Genomic DNA, 6,569 nt, shown 5'->3' with positions numbered 1-6,569 from the left:
CTGGATTAAATACGGCCTCTGATGACAAAGGAGAAAATTGGCGAGGAGGGCTGGGTGGAGTAACCAGTTCAAGCTAACCTTGCAACATAACAGGAGTTTTAGCATGGCCTGGTTGGGGCTGTCAGCAGCAGAAGGGGCCACGTGTCGGTGCGGTGCCGGGCGGCCTCGGAGGGAGGCGGGTCGGGGAGGCTCTGAACCGTGTCACACCACGGCTGCCTCTCTCAGCTCTGCCGTCCCGGGGCCGTGGTGTTTTGGCTCGTGACGTGGCAGGGGGAGGCCGCTGCCTTCTCTCGGGGTCTGGGCTGACTTCTGGTTTTCGCCGGCAGCGGAAGCCCAAGTTCCCCGCGAGGCTGCGCCGGGCCCTGGAAGGAAATCCCGGCGGGATCCGCGGTGTGACGTTCAGTCCTCCCTCCTCTCCTCTGCTGGAGAAGCTTCCTACTGGTGTTGTTGGAGATAGAGCCAGGCCGTGTCTCTGCTCTGGGTGGTGGGCGCCGTTAGGGTTCTGTGAGAGCCACGGGCCTTGTCCCGGGAGGTGCTGGGTTGTCCTCTGTGCCTTTGGTTTCCTTCTCCTGGCCAGCAGCAGCAATGCTTTCAGTCTTGTGGTTGTGCTTGGGGGTCGGAGTTTGGGTGGGAATATGGAGCCAGGATGGGATTGCTGAAGGGTCAGGTGGTCAGTCAGGCCCTGGATTTGGGGTTAAAGCTGGGAGTTGTGAGCCCTTCTTCAGCAGCACTTCTCCTGCTGTCTGTGCAGCTAGATTACAGCCATGTCTGGTGTGTCCTTCTGGACCAACACGTGAAAAACACTTAAACTGAAGCAGTTTTGGAAAATGAATTGCAACAAACCCTTTCCTTCATGGTGTGCTCCATGGTGGTGTCCCTAATGATTTCCTCTGGAGTGATGAGGAATCCCAGACCTCTGGCATCTCCTGAACAGCACCACGGAGACCAGCTCCACCCAGGTGCTCGTGCTCTGGCTCCGTCGTGGTTGCACCATCTCTTCTGCTCTTCACTTTGCAGCCCTGTGCTGCTGGAGGAATTTGGGAGCTGAGTTCCAGTTGCTCTGCTTCTGGTCTCTCACAAACGGTCACTGTTCCACCACCGAGGTGTCGTGGTGAAGTTCTCCTCCTCTTGAGGGGACAAGGACAAGGGGTGATGGTTTGAAACTAAAAGAGAGATTTAGACTAGAGAGAAGGAAGAAATTTTTGGCACTGAGGGTGCTGAGCCCCTGGCCCAGGCTGCCCAGAGAGGTGGTCACTGCCCCATCCCTGGAACCATCCCAGGGGAGGCTGGACCAAGCTCTGAGCACCCTGCTCTAGCTGCAGATGTCCCTGCTCCCTGCAGGGGGGTTGGACAAGGTGTCCTTGAAAGCTCCCTTCCCCCCCAAACCAGTCTGTGGCTCTTCCCACAGGGGTGAGGGCTGGGAGGGAACATTTGTGAATACTGAGAAGATGATAAATGGGTTGAGGTGTAAAATTTAAGTGGGTCTCTTGGCAATACCTTCAATCAGCTGCCAGGCTTTGCCTGAGGTAGCAGGGAAATTATGGAATTACCCCCAAAACCTGTCTGTCCAGGAGCAACGTGTCACCTCAATGAGAGGCTTGGTGGTCATCCCTTCAGAGCCTGGTTTGATAGCCAGGCTGAAGTGCTGGTGTGACGTGGGCTTGGGACTTCTTCATCCAAATTCTTCAACGCAGCTCTTCCAGCCCAGTCTAGACACTCTTTGCCACATCTGTCCAACCTACCCAGGCTCCTGGGAGGGAGCACAGGATGCAGCCGTTCCCTGGGCGAGGAGGTGGCCTTGGTCCACCAGCTTGGCACATGGGCCCTGCTGGCCAGCCCCAGAAGATGAGAGGAGACCACCATGGCAAAGCCACCTCAGCATCGCTCCGGCCTCCGAGGGGCTCGGCTGCAGGAGGGGGTGAAGTTTATTGTTCGAGTGTGAAGGAAAATCCAAGTTCTTCTTTACTTGTGGTTGTCCCTCGCACCCTCAACGAGCATCACGGGAGCTTGAACGTTTGATTCCAGCACTCCATCCAAACTTTCAGGAGCAGTTACCAGATATTCCTCCTACCAGAGCTGCCTTGGCAGCAGCAGCAGCAGGATGTGGGATTCTCCTTTCCTGCCTGGAGCTCGGCGCTGCTGCAGTGCTCCTGGCCTGCCCCAGAGCCTCTTGTTTCTGTGCCGTGTTGGGTGCTGCCTCCCTGCTGATACGTGGCTCGTGAAGTGCTTTGGCTCCTCAAAGATGAACCATCTGCTCTCGATCCCTGCTGAAGGCTCTACGGTTGACGTGTCTGCAGGTTTTTGGGTGGATTTCCTTTTACCTTGGGCCAGCTGCTTGGTGTGAAGAGGTCCTAGAATGAGGGTTGGCTCCGTGCTGGAGCTTCCTACGCTGCCCAGGCATATATTTCTAGACAGTAGGGAGAGGCAAACCTCCCTGGCAGGTCGGACCTGGCAGCGGCACGGAAAGCCCCAGCCTGGTTTGCTTACCTGATAGCGGTGCGGGTTCATCGAGTTGGACTGAAACTGAGGAGCTCGGGCTCCCCGCTCGGGTGCTGTGGCAGCATCTCGGGTGTTTTTCCACTTGATGTGTAAATCTGAGACACTCAAACGGGGCGCTGGGCGAGCTGGGGGCTCTGGAAGGATCAGAACAAAACCACCGCCCCGCTTTGAGGAACCAGCAGAGGAGTTGTTTGGTCTGGTTGTGTGACCAGGAGCCCCGTGCCTGCTGGGGGGGCCGCTGGAATCCTCATGATGTGGTCAGTCCCCTTCCTCACATGAGCCTTCGTGTCGTGAATCCAGCGGTTGGAGCCGTGGTAGCAGAGACCCTGCACTGAGAGCTGGGGCCTAAGACGCTTCCCAGGGTCGGTGCCTTCAGACAGGCTTTGAGGGGGGCTGCAGGGGCTGCCCGGCTGCAGAGAACAGAGAGAGATTGTCCACAGAAAGGCCACAGATATTCGTGGGATGCTGCTTCTGCTCTGATCTCTTCACTTAATAGCTGCATGATCTTGGTCATGCCCTGACTGTCCTCTGGTGTTTTGCCATGGATGTGATGGCCTGTTGAGATAGAGGAGCACTTGAATTCCCCCTTTTTGCCATCGCTGCCTCAGTGACCTGCTAAACCCAAGAGATTTCAGCCCGTTGGGTTACCAAAAACTTAAGATTGATTTTTGAAAGCCGTTGTGCTTTTATTTATCTTCATTTTTTTTTTTTTACATCCAAGGCAGTTTGGTGCTGTCAAAACGTGGGGTCTTCTTCTCTGGAACCTGCCTCTGTTTTGCAGGTCCACATAATTGGGATAGTTTGGCACTAAACCGCCGACAGCGCATTCCTTTTGGAGAGCAGTTGAATTTTAATGGCACCGTAGAGAGGTTGAAATAGCGACTTCTCCCAAGCAGGCAAAACACCCTCCTGCCTTTCCTCCTGCCTCCCATCTTCCCACCGTCTTGGCTGGGCGCTGCTGCGTGCGAGGTGTGTTTCCCCAGGCCTCCGCATAGTTTAGGGTGGATCCTGGGTGGAGGGAGACCTGCTCGGGCTTGTCCTCGGGGTGTTGCAGAGCTTGGTGTCAGCAGAGACCATGGCTCGGGCTCCACGTGGCTGCAGAGCTGCCTTCTGTTCTCAGGGGATCCGGGCTCGCAGCTGGAAGAGGGAAGGGGGGAACGGGGATGAGCTCTCCTGAAATATGAAGTGAAGAGACAAGGCCTTGCATTGTGTGACCTGTCATTGGGGTAACGTTTGGGCCTTGGGCAGCAAACCACTGGCTTTTTGCTGTTTTTTGTTTTTTTTTTTTTTTAATCCTTTTTTAAATATAGCAACATTATTCCAATACTTCTTTTCCAGCACACAGCAGCAAAGTCTCCCCTAAAACTTTGCATTCCCTCTAAGAAACCGGGCGTAACAACCCACAACCTCCTTTCCTTGGCTCCCTAGAGCTGCAGGAGGCCAGATCACCCCGGGATGCAGCGATTACCCGGGAAAAGGGGCAGGGCCCTGTGCCTGGAAAAGGGGAGGAGAGTTTTCCCTCTGTGCCCCGAGCAGGTGCGTGGTGTTGCTCAAGCTCCTCCTGGGCTGCAGGAGGGCAGAGCTCTGCCTTTGTCAGCCGATCCGGGATCTTTTCCGGGTGAGGAGCACGTCGAAAACATTCGCTGTTACCCGACTAACCAGATGAGACTTCACCCTTCCACCCGATACCTGCTCGTTGCAGCCTCCAGCTGCTCAGGTTCCTCTGTCAGCCCGGATAGATTGGACAGAAACTCAGAGAAGCAAAAGAATAGTCATAAAAATAACCACCCACCCCCCCGCAGAGTGGGGTTTCCACAGAGGTTATGAGGGAAACTAATAATTAAGGAATGTTTTGTCAGCACTTCAGGTTGTGATCCCATCTTAATGTGGTCGTCTCATTTGAATGTAAATGTCAAATTCCAGAGCTGCTGTAGGAAAGTGATTGGGTGACATCCCCCTGGAGTGGGGATGTGGAACAGCCAAACTTGTCCTGGGGGGCATCCCCTGCTTGCAGCGTGGTCGGCAGCTCTTCTGACACAAAAAATGATGTTTTTTCCCTCTCTGGACTGGGGCTGTGCTTGCCCGGGGCTGACCTGGGCAGCCAGGGATGGTTGAAGCTGGGTCACCTTGGGATTTTGGAAGCAGGAGTGAGTTAGGGCTGCCCATCGTGTTACAGCAGGTTTGGAAATAAGGTTTGGAAATAAATTTGAGAGCTCGGGTATTGTTGTAAACTCCCTCTTTCCAACAGAGCGTATTTTAAGTTGACGGTGTCCCCTCTGCTGCTCCAAGTTCTGTGTGAGGGAAGTTCCCTCACTCCTCCAGTGCAGCCACTTTGGGGTGAAATGTGGCATCTTTGCAGCCCTGCAGAGACACCCAGTCTGGGACAACAAGCGGCCGATGCCCGCTCGGGGGGTGCAGGGAGAGAAAAGAGCTGCCTGGGAAATTTAGGTCAGTAGTTGAAGCTCCCCCTTGGTGGCCCATTCAGACCTTGTCCTTGCCAAGGAGGGGGCTCGCTGGTGGCCCTGCCAGCAGCTTTTGTCACTCGTCACCTGGCTGTGGGGACCTTTCCAGGCAGATTTCTCCTGGCTGGCTGACACGATGATGTGCCCTGGGCCTGCTCCGGGAGGGAATTTTCAGTTGGAAGCTGGGAAGGTGGAAGGCTCCATCTCCTCTTCCTCATCTCCTCTTCCTCATCTCCTGAGCCACCCAGCCCTGCGCAGCTTCCAGTTCTCCGGCTCTTCAGCCCCCTAAAAAGGGAAGGGGGGATTTTTAAGGGCTGGGTGGCAGCAACAGGGGAAGGGCCGTGGTGGTCTCTGGCTGTGGCTAGCCCTGGGGGGCTCGGGGTGGCCCGTTCAGCCCCTCGCCGCTCTCGGCCGCCGCGGCCCAGGGACACAAAGGGCGTGTTGTGCGAGGAGAATGAGTTGTGAAGTTGGACAACTTTCCATGCCAGCCCTCGGCAGTCTCATGACCCTGCAGCCGTTCCCACACTGTCCAGCTGATTGTCCTGGCCCCCTGGCCGGGGTGGGGGGTGACCTTGTCTGCACGGCCTGACTCGCTCCCCCAGGCCCCCTCGGGCACCACAGCCAGCAGAGCCCTGTGTGGGTGAGGGACCTGGGCTGCCCAGAGCTTCAGAATGCTTTGTGCAACTCTGATGCTCTTTGGGGAGGGGGTAAAGCTTTGTGGAGGATCTCATCTAGAGGGGAAAGGTGGTGGTGGTGGGTTCAATGTCATCTTCAGAGCCAGGAGGTGTTTGGGGTGGGCGGGGGGATCAGACCCCCTTTGTTGGGGGATAGTGTCCTGTGGTGGTGTGGATCAAGGGGGTTCAGGGAGCTCTGGGGCTGCCCTAGTGGGGTTGGGGCAGGAGATGCCAAGGCAATGGAGACCTCCCCTGGTGTACCCCAAACTCCCCAAGGGTCCCTTGGACCCCCTGCAGTTGTGACCTTGCCAAGGTCACATCTGGAGCCTGTGCCTGAGCTCAGAGCAGTGCTGCCTTACCAGGTTCCCCATCCATCAAATGCCTTTTCCTCCCCAGCAGAGACCCCTGATTTTAAAAAACCTCTGAAATAACACCTTGGGTTCAAATCTTGCTGCTGCAGGAGCCAAGGAGGCAGCTCCAGGCCTGGTGCCCTTGCTCCAGGCTGGGATTCAGGGGGTTCTCCATGGCAGGGCTTGGACCAGCTGCCCTGCACACCCAGCCTGACTCCTCTGGTCCTTGCCCCCCACCCTGACCCCCCCCACACGTTGACACATCGAGTTTTGAGGCTGGTTTCTGCACAAACACTTAATGTCGAGGGGTTTGTTTTAGATCCGTGTGTGACAGACTCAGATCCGCCTTCTGCCTTTTCTTTATATAAACCAAAAAAGCCCAGAAATGCCTTTTTTTTTTTTTTTTTTTTTTTCCCTCTTGGAATAATGAAGCTTTTTAAGAAGAAGAAAATGGGAAGAAGTGGAGGAAAATGTGCCGGCGAGGCCGGAACGGGGGCGGTGTCGGGAAGCCGCGTTGTGTCGCAACCTGGGAGCGAGCTCCTGGGGCTGGGGCTCACCTCCTCCAGGATGACTTCTCCTGGGTG

Source organism: Merops nubicus, unplaced genomic scaffold (genome assembly GCF_000691845.1).
Source record: "Merops nubicus isolate BGI_N331 unplaced genomic scaffold, ASM69184v1 scaffold27642, whole genome shotgun sequence".
NCBI lineage: Eukaryota > Metazoa > Chordata > Aves > Coraciiformes > Meropidae > Merops > Merops nubicus.
Note: the sequence above shows the minus strand (reverse complement) of the source record.